This window comes from Rhamphochromis longiceps, linkage group LG11, assembly GCF_057381845.1.
Source record: "Rhamphochromis longiceps isolate RC_006_pf linkage group LG11, R_longiceps_female_GT1.1, whole genome shotgun sequence".
In the NCBI taxonomy this organism is placed as follows: Eukaryota; Metazoa; Chordata; class Actinopteri; order Cichliformes; family Cichlidae; genus Rhamphochromis; species Rhamphochromis longiceps.
In genome coordinates this window covers 36391489-36405506 of record NC_140567.1, presented here as the reverse complement: position 1 = coordinate 36405506, position 14018 = coordinate 36391489, and positions in this window count along the sequence as shown.

Below are 14018 nucleotides of genomic sequence, written 5' to 3'. Positions count from 1 at the left end.
GAAATTAAAAATAAAGCGGTATTTAGTTTTCCCCTAGGTCATGACAGGTGGTGGTGTCCCAAAGCCGTGCTAATGCAAGCAACTGCTGAGGAGATCAGGCAGTGAACACCCAGGCTACATGTAGACTGACAGGGGGGAGGCTGGTGTCAGCAGCAGCTATCCTGACCTGGGATGGGGTTTCACCTCCAGGGCCAAAGAGGGGTCAGTGCGTCCAGGTCCAAGAAGTTTCCATCGTCAAGCAACATTTTTGTGCTAACAGATGGCTTCAATTGCATGTGTATAATTTTTGTTGACAGCTTCTACTTGCCCTACTGTTGATTTGTGGTCTGTTTCCAGACCTACAGACCTTTAGCAATATCATCAGTGGTACACATGCACCTACAGAACCAGGGTGTCCCATGCTTTGGGGCCTGGAGAGAGGCTAGTTTGAGGTTGTCTCTGCCCACCCACCTCTCCACTGTGTTAAAACCATGCAGCTCTCATAGAAAACTTTTCACTAATCCATCTATACACTTTCTGATTTGTGTAGATTTAACACATAAACCACCATAATTATTAATTAATCTGTTCATCATTTGGAATATGTCTATGTATATTTCTTTTTTTGTTGTATGATGTTACTTTGGCCCCATTTTCTCTTTTACAGATGGCACACCAGTTCCTCAAACAGGGATTTTGGCCATCCATCTTATGCCAAACAGTTAGCTGGCTGCAGCGTCTTCATGGATCAATTTTCAAACTTTGCCAAAGTGTGGAAATGAAAGGTATTTAAAGGTATTCTATAACCCTTTTGACTCTTGGTAATGTCATCAAACGATGTTTTTGCTAGGACAATCTGTTTTCTTTGTATCAAACATAATGAGACCAGAGCACAACATGATCCCAATCCTGATGTTGGCCTTGTGCTGTTCCTCAGACTGACAGTTTGTGGCAGTAATGTGCCAAGAAATCTAATCATATATAATTATAAGGAGGTGAGGAAGCCAATAACTGGATGCAAACAATGCATGACTTTTAAAAAGTCAACTTTACAATGTGTCTCATGTATGTTAAAGCTGCTTACATGCAAATCATGGAGATTATTCACTTTTGTCTACTTATTTCAAACACGGGGGAGTTTTAATGACATCAGGTACCACATTAACAGCACCAAAGTCTGAACAATAGGAATAAGGGTGCTAATAGTATAACAGGGCCACTAGAGGTAACAAGCTGGGATTTTGATGACACTTGTGCATCACTAGTATGTCTTTTGTTGGACACAGTCAGAGAAAATGCCACTATTTCATAAAAAAGACTGCCAAACTAGTGTGAACAAATATCCAGCCAGTGCTGACAAGATCAAACAAGTGTAGGAAACTAAAATGTACAATAAGGAATTAAGGATGAGGTTAAGGAACAGTTTAAATTGTTTAAAAGTGCAGAACAACAACACATTTAACTGTACAGTGCAAGAAATTTAAAGAAACCCCAAATGTTGTTATCCTGCATTTAATCTACATGTATGAGCAGGAAAAAATGAATAACAATAAAGTCAAGGAGTCCGTGAATGTCTATAGTATACTGTTTCCTGCTCATGATGAATAGTAAGCGAGTGTGCCCCACAGTACCTGTTTATTTATACCCTTAACCTTAATCTGGAGTGTCCTTCACTGCTGCGAGTGTGACTTCATGCAGAGTAACACTCAGTAGCGCAGATGGAGAAGACACCGTTTGGAAAAGAGCCAGGCTCGGTTTTTGATTTTCCCCATAATTAAGAGTCTAATTTCTCATCATTCTGTTCACTTTTGAGTGGATAAAGAAGTGATTGTGTTGTACATCGCATCATATTTAGTGGAACAAATTTACTTCGCTGCTGGTTCTCCTTGAATTTAAAATGTAGCATGTCACATAAAGAGAATCAGCTCCCATCTTTGCAGATTAAAGACAGATGCAGCAAATCTGGGAAAAACTCAATCTAAAAAAAAGTCTGCATTGCTAATACTGTCCATACACACCCTGTGTAATGTAGAAAAAATAGTACACAGATGGAAGTATACACACACAAACACACATGTAGGGACAGATACACACAGCTGCATCACCCAACAACAATTACCACAGCTGTGACCTCACACTTCCGGGTCAGTAATTCCCACAAAATGGACAAAAAGGAACTTGTCCTGGAATCTCAGCTCCCAATTATTCTGCACTGAGCTCTCCGGGTGCACAATGCTGCAGGTGAGAAGTTGGACATGGTTCTGTCACAGCTTGGCAGAGGCACAATGGAGCCCTGTGGCATCGCCTGGAACGGCTGCAAGGCCATTCACAGAAGAACTGCTCAGCTAGAACTACTTTAGAAACAGGGCTTTTAAGAACAGACAGCTTCATTCGAGGTTTCTTGATATCAGTTTATTTCACTGCATTTGTAACAAATGGCCAAAGGAAGATATTTAAACTTTAAAATGAGGTAAGTCTATGTATCTAACAATCCCTGGAAGCCAAAAGCTTGACTGCTCTTAATGCTTGTTTCAGAGAGTTACTTTCTACTCTTAGATGTGCACGAACTCAGATAAGAGCGAATAAATATATTGCTAACATCGCTATCTCAGGTATCTCACAAATCTCTCTCTGAGTACAGCAGGAAACCTAACTGCTGTTCATCCTTCTGTTTTTAAAGCACAGCCAATGAGATGAAAGCTGGTGTAAAGGGAGGGTGACCTGAAAGCAGGAGGAACTCATTTCAGATTGTTAATGGTTAAGATGTACACCCAGGATTATTTCACCTTTGAATCATGCACAGTTAGTGTTATAAAGTCACAGTAACAAATTATGATGTAGACTTCAGGGATTACCTGTGCTGAGAATGCCAGAATAAATGTGGGACAAACAACCTTTTTCTGTTGCCCTTTAAAAACATATGTATGCTCATTTCTGCTAAAACATTTTTGCAAATATACAGTGTTGTCATACTTAACTCCATAGTGTTTTTAAAAGCCCTTAAATCAAGTCATTCTCCTGCATTTAAATTTGCTCCAAAGCATTTTTTCCTTTTTATTTATGTGTTTTCTTTCAGATTGTTCAGTAATAAAAAATACAATAGCAGAATCTAATTGTTAAGTAATATTCCAACACAATCAATACATTGTTCTGAACTTTAAGCCACAGAAACAATACTGTTTCCTTCACTGCAAATACACAAAAAACCCAACAAACCAAAAAAAAAACAATAGAATGAACAGAGATAAGAGAGGTGTACTTCAGAGAGATACAAAACCTGATTTCCACAAAGTTTCAAGTGAGACAGATCAAAGGATCAAAGCAACTACAAACAAAGAAAGTCAGAGAAAGGTTAGCTGAAGAAGAGAAAAGAAAGGAGTAGGAGAGATACTGTAGGAGGGCTGTCTTTACAGAACATAGCAACGGTATTTGTTGCAGAGAACAGCAAAGGTCAACAACAGAGCCCTGCATTGATTCCACATACATGGTAGGGTCAGAAATTATCATGGGAGCTCTGCCTCTGGGCAGTTTCCAATCATTCTGTTTTTCATAATCTGTGGAAAACCCTCCCTGCTTTTTACAGTTCAATGACCACTCGTCTGTGCAGCAATTACAGTGCCCTCTTTGCACCGTGACAGTTCAATGCCATGTACAAGTGATCTACTGGGATTTGGTTTCCCCACTGCTTTAAGCACACTGGATATTTTATACCGAGGTGCGTTGTGATTGCACTAGTTTGGTGAAAGCAACAGAACAACAATAAATACAAGTAGCTTTGTACAGATCTATGTGATGTTTCAAGAGTTCTGTTACCCCACTGTACCCTATCAGAGGTGTTAACAGTTATTTGGCCACTAATTGTGATGGCCTGTTTCTGCATACAACACTCAATTGATAAACCCCAGGGGCACGTGAAGATGACTTACTGGGTCAAATGCAGCCTGCAGACAGAGCAAGAGATGCACCAACGCATACACACAAACACGCAAACATGCAGAGCATGCACAAAGTGGAAACAGATGGCGCTAAAAATAAACCATCTGAAATATTTAACTTACTGACCCAGAAAACAACCTCAGCATAATCTAATGTTTGGACAAACAGAGGACACAACATGGAGCCATGATATCATTGGGGCCAGTGGGCTATTTCTTATTATGAAAAGCACAGTATATTTAATAGTATGCATCACAGGTAAATGCACTGAAGTCACATGCAAACAAAGCATGTCTATCAATTATTTAAGTTTGATAAAATCATGCAGTGAATGATTAAATCAGGTATTTGCTGTAAAATGTTCTTCAGAGGGTCGTCTAGTGATTAACATTAAAGGATATTGCATCCCTACAAAGTCACATTCAACTATTCATAAAGCACTTTTTATATATACAACACACATGCACTGACACACGGAGTAAACTTTAGGAATTTCAGTATTTTGCCCGAAGACACATCGACACGAAGACTGAATGAGCTAGAAATAGAACTACCAAACTTCTGACTTGAGGATGACCGCTCTCCCAAGCCATAACTACTCCTACATTCTTGAAATAAAGGAGAATAGAATAAAGTACAAATTGCCAAAATCAGGGCATAGTGTTATGACTTTAGAGCCCTAGAACGGCTCAACCTGAAGAAAATGCACTCTACATTTATCATGATTCAGTCTGCATCTTCAAATGCTAAAAAAAAAAGGATACAGCGGCATAAAATCCATAAACTCGCCCACTAGTTTCTGTATTGTGCATTTTAAAGTCTTAACATTAGTGTTCTGACTGAAGCTGTATTTGGAGCTAGACGCGTTAGACTGGAGTTGCAGTTCTAAGTTCGCTAATGTTAATAAGTTGGATTAGCAACCTGCACCTAGAGACTGTGCAGGTGCATGGTTATGTAGGTTAAGTATGTCTTCTAATTAGTGCTAGGTAACAGACTAATCAAATACTTGGGAGGAAGTTAAAGTACCCAGAGAGAACCCACGCAAACTCCACACAGAAAGGCCCTGCTGAGATGGTAAAGTCGAACTCAGGACCTTCTTGGTGTGAGGTAACAGTGGTAGTCACCACGCCACTGTGCTGCCCTTAGTCTTACTATTTGTCAAATAATTATGTAAAAACACCAAAGAGAGATTGGAACAGTCCAGTTCAATGACTTCAGCCAGCGTCTTAGTCTTATGTCATTAGTAGTTATTAGCATTTTATTAGTATTAGTTCATTAGTAGTAGTTTTTGGGTTCAAATTTCTTTTATTTCTGAAAATGGACCAAACTTCAGACACGAGAACATCTGAAGTGATTCATCCTTAACATAAGGTTAGTCAATAATATGCTGCTGTGTGGTTTGAATGATTCATATGAAAAATTCCTGATCCTACCTGAGCTTCATGTACGCATTGAAATCACACTTAGCTTTTTTGAACTTTTCAAATATTTGGTGGCAAACTGTGAGTGTTCAAGCTGCAGTTGCATCATATGGTTTTAAAAACTGAGCTTAAAGACGTGCTGCACATGAAGTTCTAATAAAAAGCCAGGGAGGCCAACAGTGACCCCTGATTATTTTAGGGACAGCAGCTTTAATGAATGGAATAACAGCTTGGAGCTGGAACTGGATTAGAAAAGGTACGACCTAGCGGACAGCCAGCGCATACAAGGATAACGGGTACAGTCTAGTGTAAAAAATAAAATGATATAAAAATGTAACTACTGTGCAGTTGTTATGAAGGATGAAACTATCCATAAAACCGAAAACCGTTTTTATACTAGGCTGATTTTAATGCTTTAAATCTAAATTTCCTGCACAGCTAGTCTGAAGCACCCACTGTTTTACTGTACATGTACAATGACAATATGAAGCTATTCTATCGTATGTTGGTCTCTGTGACACTTAATTCAGTTTTACACCCAGCCTCAACTGCCCATTAGTACCTTTGCACTGGTTTCCTTTTAAACACTCCATGTGCATAGTAACATGTGTGCTTTAGAAGCACTCCACAAGAGAAAAAAGGTAAATTAATCACTGACACAGTCAATGCCTGTGCCATAATGCAACACCTTAATTGAATCCCCCTTATGAAAAAACATCTGTAAGCCCACAGGGCCTGTCCACGATGTGAAAGTTCGCTGGAAGAATAAAATCAAATGAAGTAAAAGTCAAAGTTTGTCAGCAACCCCGACATAGCTTTCTTGGGTTGGTCAGGCTGACGAAGAGGACGCAGTGATTGGCATGGCCTCCTGTCCTGCTTGCAGCTAAACAGCTATGTCCATATTCAGCAACGATATTGGCCTCTAACCCTCGGTCCAGATGCCATTACCATTTTAGAGTCACACCGAGCGTCCGGGCTGGTGCACAACACTATCAATATTAATGTTCTGTGACTGAGGCGGCTTTGGAAGAACTTTCTCCCACATCAATATTGATGGTGTTGCCATACATTGGAGTCAGGGCCCTTTTTAAGGATTTATAAGACGAATGCTGAGTGGGGGGCTGCTGTCTGTGTGAGAAGGGGAGCGAAGCCGTTTTTGGTCGGCACCTCAATGATGTACATTTTCCTGCCGTTCAGAGCAATTTCCGTGGGAGAGGGGTGACTCCAACCCACGCTTGATTAGATCTGAGTGGAGAGGGGTTGTGCTGAGACAGATCCAATTCCCTCGCAATGCTTTGCCGGAGATGATGGTTGTGGGGAAAAAAATGAAAGTTTCATTTCAGGGGATCTAGGAATGCTAAATTGGGGTCTGTTGATTCTGGAAATGGAGGTATTGCTTTTGGGACATCTTCACAAACAGTCCACTGTTGGGCCACACACGTAGACACAGATCCAATTTATTACAATATTAGTTTTGGAGATGCATTGCTCTACACGGTATATCAAGTGTCCGGAGGGTGTGCTCAGTAAAGAGTTTCAGGCCTGGCCCTTTTCATGCATGCAGATATAAATCACAGAAAGACAGAACAAGTGAGGAAATTAATGAAAGTAAAAATGAACTTTGACTTTGTCTTGTTCTCATAAACCATTTACACAGCATACACTGGTGGTTGAGATTTTCAGCTGCATTTGTCGAGCTCCGTGAAAATACAGGTTACAAAAGTCAAAGCTTTTCTGTAGTGACATAGCAGCCGAACAAGTAAAAATGAACATGTAACTCATGATTAGATACAAGACAGCCCTACTGTATTACCGCCTTATTAGATCAAGTTATGTATAAAACAATGTTAGCTTTAATTTTGGTTGTTTTTATTTAACTTTTTTTTTTTTTTACAATTTTAGTCCAGTATATTTAATTATCATGTAGCTTAAAGTACCTCCTCAGGGAAATGTCTAGCTCTTTAGATGCTAACTGCTTTGATCGTCACTTATCCCTCGTGTTGTCATTTAGGTGTTTAGAGCTTTTAGCTACAGATGACGCCACAATGAGACTGATGCGACTGAACAAAATACTATAGTTGGGGGGACATAAAAGCAGACAATAAGAAAGTCATTAAAGGGCTTAACAGATTTTCTTTTTCCTCTTTCAGCTGGTCCCTTTAGGGAGTCTCTATCACAGCAGCCTTCTGCTTTTGCTGCTTCACTACATCAATGAAACCTTTCTTTCTCTTTTTTCCTCCTGCCTGACGGCTCCAAGTTCCACATCCTTCATCCAATATATCCACTGTCTCTCCTCTGCACATTTCCAAACCATCCCAGCTTCATCTTTCTAACTTTCTCTCCAAAATACTCAACAACTCTTTCGCACATCGTCATGGTACGGCTCATTAACTTTATCCCTGTATAGTTACTACAGCTCTGCACGTCACACTCATTCTTGAAAATCCAGTTCTCAATTATCCAATCCAATCACAATCCATGATTGTATTAACCAACCTGGTTAAAACATCCACCGCTCTCGCCTAGGCATCCCCATACCTGCACAGGTATGTCATAGCTGCTTCAGAGCCGTCCTCACTTCCTCCTTACTTATCGTCTGCATTTCCTTATTCAGTGAGTGTCCTCCACACGTCCTCCTTGTGCTGTCATTTTTTTTCATTGATGAGCTCCTCGAGGTATTCCTTCCCCATTCTCAGCACACTCTCCTCACTTGCTCGTACATTTCCATATCTATCCTTAATCACTCTAACATCCTTTCCAACTCAATCTCTCCGTCTGTCTAGCCAATTGATACATAGTGGCCAGTGTCACATATACCACCTTTCTCTTTTTTGCTATATGCCTGGTGTCCCAGTAATCCTGTCTACTTTCTTCTTCTCCCTGACTATACCACTTTTTAAATTTCTTACTTCTTCCTTTGAATACTTTCTTGTACTTCATCATTCCATCACCAAGTCACCTTGTCTTCTTTCCTTTGTCCAGAGGATGCACCAAATACCTTGTGGGCAGGTGTACTTTCTCAGTCATCTGGTAACACTTGCCTAACACCTAAAGCTTGTCTCAATTCCTCCCTGAAATTTGAACAACATTCATCTCTCTTCAACTTAAAAACATTGTATCCTTGCTTATTGCTTCATTCGCTTCCTCGTCTTTATTTCAAAAGCCATCCTACAGCCTACCATGTGATGGTGCATAGCTACACTCTCCCCTGACACCACCTTGCAATCTTTTTCAGATTGCACCTTCTGCATAGTAGGTAGTCCCAGCTGTGATTACCTTTCTTCACTCTTACACGTTACTCTATGTTCCTTCCTCTTCTTGAAATATGTGTTTACCACAGCCATTTCCATTCTTTTAGCAAACTCCACCACTGACTGTTCGTCCACATTTCCTTCCTTAACACCATACCTGCCCCACATTCCATTTTATTAGTCATCTCTCTCACTATGGCAGTCATGGTTCCTACATTTTAATTCCTTCCTCTAATCAACGCATTTCTTCCTTTTCTGCTTTCTCACTGCCTCCTCATATCCCTCCCCCTTTTTGGCCAACAGTAGCACAGTTTCCACCAGCACCCTGTTGGCGAACAACACCTGAGGCTGTTGTTGTTAACCTGAAACCCTGACCGATGGTATGAACTTTTGTGGTAATTCATATATTTGCTTTGGCAAACATTTTCTGCCAGATACCTTCCCAGATGCTATCTTCCCTTAACCACACCAGAACTACAAGGTACACAAGGATTACGTTCAGTGACCACAACAATCTGCTAGTAATCAAACAATCACAACAAGTTATTTAGTGCAGCACCCTATTTGCACCCAATTTCACTCACAAATATACAGAAACCTTTGCAACATCTCACCAAAGGTTGCCCGGGGTGTCACTGACTGGTCTCTAGGCCTGCGCAACTGAGAGTTTACTGATGAATTTGTGGGATCAGTTACCAGTTTAAAGTATTACTGAATATAACATGATTGAGCTAACAGGTCACATCCATATGAGTGTGTAGTGTCCTCTGGTTTCCCAGGAAGTGTCACTTCTCTTTCAACATGCCAGGTTTCCAATATTAGCATTCTTTACAAAGGGACTTCAGCATAAAATAGTTGGATTCATGGGGTCTATATTCAATTTTCTACACAGTTTAAGATAGTTCCAATGGATTTTCTTTTGTCTGACTGCTCGTTTTCTTCTGTTCTTTTCAGCTTTCCTAGTTTTTTTTTTCTTTTAAAATCACCCTGAATGGCTTTGTTTGTCTGGTAAGAGTTGTAAATAAATCAAGTCGAAGATCATTTCTGCCTCCAAGTGTGTGTCCTCCACCACTCAGCCAGTCCTTACACTGATTTATACTGTCTGGGCAGTCATAAAAACCCATAGCTATTGTAGCAATGAGTAGCAGAAGAAAACAACAAACTTTTAGTATTTCAATTGTAGCCGTCTTAACATAACTAAAACACATATTAGAAATGGTTTCAGACAAACAAATGATTGCTCCACTGACTAATCAATAAAGCCCCAGACTGCAGTGACTCCATTTGCCTCACACCACCAGTCCACCACATTACTCAATCTAAAAATGTGCAAAATAAAAGAGTCAACATTTTAAGGTCGACTATGGTGGCGGGTCTAACTGAGGAACAGCAGTCTCACCACATCCATCAGGTTATTGATCCCTCAAAGAATAGACTCTCTCGGTGTCAAATGTTCACCTTCCCTCCAGACAACAGAGAATGAACATGTTGCAGCACAAAAAGCCTCACCACGCCGACAAGAGAGGGGTCACAGATATGAGTCGACCACTCCCACCGCCCCCCACACTCTTAACTTAATACCCGCTTTATTTTGCCAGTAAGTGGCACCTCTTTGGGGAGACAAAGAGTGACCTCAATTCAATCTGACATCCCACCTATCGATCTGCACTGCCGTATTCTCCAGAGATGGACGTCTGGCTTGCTCTTGTGCTGCTAACATTCACATTTAGCAACAAGACGAAATGTGCCTTTTTATTAAACAAAATCCCTCCAGATGTCTCACCTCATCTACCAAAGACTAAATTATACACGCACACACACACACACACACACACACACACACACACACTGCCCTATATTCATCGGCCTTTCTCCTCCCACGTAGGGCACTGTTCATCTTCAGTGGGGCCCTTTTGTTAAATTGAAAGTGTGTCATAACAAATGGCGAAGGTGTCTGGCTTAAATGTATGTGACTGGGGCCGATGTCATCTCTGTCAAAGGAGCATCCCTAGTATTTTTAACAAGGTGGAACCGTGACATGGACACAGGACAATTACTGTCAGAGCGCACAGGGTGATGAATCTGCTGCCTTATTGTGTTTGTCATGTCGACCTCTGGCTGGGACCTGATTGGTATGGCCACTTACCTACAGACAAGTCAGATGGATACATTGTTTCTGTGTATGTGTGAATGTAAATATAGTGTGGCACTACACTGACACTGAATTGACTCTCACTTGGTTTTAGGTGAAAAAAATCTTGAAGTGAAGTTAAAAGGTTATACAATTAAATAATTGGTTGATATAATAAAGATGTTTTGAAAAGAGAAACCACAGAAAATAAGTGAAACAAATACCAGATTAACGCTGAATAGTCCCCCTAAAAAACTGTTTAAATTAGTCAATTAGTGACTAGCCGTGTCTCAAAATGCATTCTTGCATCCATAGCCATGTGTGTGTTATAGACTGCACATGAAAGATGGATGTAAACACGATGAGATGACCCACTGGTTTATGTTTATCTTGCAAATTTAAACCAGTCACATTAAAAATAATGTTTTTACAGGACTCTTTAGAGCCAGCTTCAGCAGCAATAAGTTGAACTATTCATTTTCTGTATGCACTGCTCCAATGATGTGCCATCACAACATTTCAAGCAATTTGGTCTGGACCTTGACTGCATCAAAACAACACCTTGATTCTGTGCATTTTCAGCAATTCTGTTGTCTAAGCTGTTGCTTCTAATATTTGGGTCAACTTTAACTGTTGGACCTATGGCCTAACATTTGAATCCAGAAAACGTTGGTATACAGATGAATTTGTGGTTGACTCAATGGCTGTAAGGTGCCCAGGACTTGTGGCTGCAAAACAAGCCAAAATCAAAACCATTCCACCTCCGTGCTTGAAGGTTGTGTGAGGTGTTTGTGCTAGAGGTGCTGATGTGTTGTGATTGGTTTTCGCCAACAATGGCACTGTGCATTATGACCAAACATCACCACTTTTGTCTCATCTGTCCAAAAGACGTTACTCCACAGGTCTTGTGGTTAATTTACAAATCTTCACCATGCTGCCATGTTCAAGAGAAGGGGCGTCCTCCTGGTCAGCCTTCTTACTTACAAGGAGAATTCTTCTTGTTCCGTCCTTTCCTGATTGTGCAGTCATGAACTTTAAAATTGAACTCAAGTAGAGTCTGAGATATAGCTCTTAGGTTTTTGTGGTATTGTGTTAACACCCACGTAAATGCTCCAGACGAGTGCACTCACAAAATTCTATTCTTATAACTTGCTGATAATCAGTTGATCAAATGCTTTGATTGTCAGTGCCTGGCTGCTACTTACCCCCATTGTGGCAACAGTGAGGGTACTTAGCTTTTCACAGGGCTGCAGAACAGTTCTGTGAAAAACTTTTCACAACAGTCATTTGAAGGTGTTTTAATTCTACACGCAGAAACTTCATCAATTTTTAATGTAGTTTTTTTTCGTGCTGCCAACCAAGGCTACTGTACATAAAGTGCACTTTAAGTACCGGCATGTGCACTCATAGTATAACGTTGTTACCCTCACTGAGTTCCATCTGGGCTTTGCAGTGCAAAAGAAGGGACCACTAACCAATTTTAACCTAGTAGAAGTAGGGTATATCATCAGCACCAGTGATGATGTTAGCTAGAGTTTAGTACTACAAAGGCAAGTTGATAGAAGTTGCAAATGTTCAGCAGCTGCAATCTAACACTGCAACTGTCGTATCTGGTAGGATTAAAACTGAGCAACGCTTTCTTTCCAAAAATTCACACATTAGTCACTACTACACGTAGTGCACTACATGAATGTACTGTGCTAAAAGGGACACAAACTGTTTATAGAATATTTTCAGCTGTTCTGTTCAAAGGAAAAACTAAGTCTTTACATATTAGCCTATAAAGTAGACCAACTGTAGTATTCAGTAATTTCTAATATCCCAAGTAATTTAACTTCAGAGTAAAAAAAAAAAAGGACTGTAATTGCTGCAGCTGGCTCTGGAGGTTGTGATATTTACTGGCTCTGATTTGTATCTTGAAGCAACGTATTTTGCTTTTATGGTTTATGCTGGGCCTAGTGTTTGCCATAAATGGCAGGTGTGCAAAATTGAAGTGCAAAAGTAATTCAGCTCCTGCCATTCAAAGGAGCTCTGTCAGTTTGATTTACCTGTGCACATAAACATTCACACATACACACACACCTTTTGGCCACATGTGTTTTTTATATTCATATGGTGAGGGAACGAAAAAAATGTGCAGCTCCAAAATGGAGGTTGAAGGGTCATGGTGTTTGGCCAGGAGTGACAGCTCTGAAATGAAGGCATAAGTCAATCGGCTACTCTCCATACACACACACAAACGCACACACACGGGTTGGGGTGGGAGGTGAGATGGCGGCGGGTGGTTAGGGTAGAGGGCGGAGATTGAAGGATTGAAGAGGGAGGTGGAGGAGGGGAGGTTGGGTGTAAAGGGCACAAGGTTACCATGTGGGGGAGTGTGTTTTGTGTGAGCCCTTGTGTTTTTGCGGTGGGAAGAAGAGAACTTGACATGTTAAAGTTACAAGCCGTTTTTGCTCTATTTTTCTTTTCTCTCCTCTTTGTCCGATGTGAACACTGAGAGCTGACCAGCAGCTATATGTGCTCAAACCTGAGCACATGTGCAGCCACACACGTGCATACACCTGGTGACACACCTTGAACCCAAAGGTCACAGAGCATGTGTGCTCTGGGTCACAGTTTTTGTTTACTTTCTGTCATGCATCAACCAGGCCTCTATCAACATTTGAGCTGCTTCCTAACGCGAGCACACAAAATCCCCTATTTATTTTAAAATCACTGACTGATCCACAGTATTGATTGGTGTCTCTTTCCCTCCTTGAATCAAAGTATTTTATGTATAATTGACCAGTTAATGGATTTACCCTAAATTCTTTGAGGTGACAGGTAATGTTTTATTTGTGTGTGTTGTCAAAACTTAAACGTCTGATCTTTTGCTATGGTAGGACATAATCCAAAGTCAGCATATGGATGTATTAGAATCAAAAGATTACCATTTGTGTCTGGATTGTACAAGACATGGGCCAAGCATTACAAATAAAATAAAGAACAGACCCCAAGCTTTTAAAGCATCAGTTCATCTGTTTATGAAAAAAATGAAACCACCTGGAAATTCCAAAACCTGAAGTTGACTCAAATGTCTGCTAGCAGATGGCTTAAAAAGAGGTTCTTTTCATGGACTCCCATGTTGAAATGCTCATTCTGTTACATCAGAAATAAATTTTCTTTCTAGTGTACTTTTCATAACAACTGGTGAATTCTATCTTTGCGTGCTTAAAATATTTTATGTTTTATAAAAGTTGCTTTACCAAAGGTTTGACTGATTTGACTGACAGGTGATTGAAGCTGGTAGCTCTCTGATGG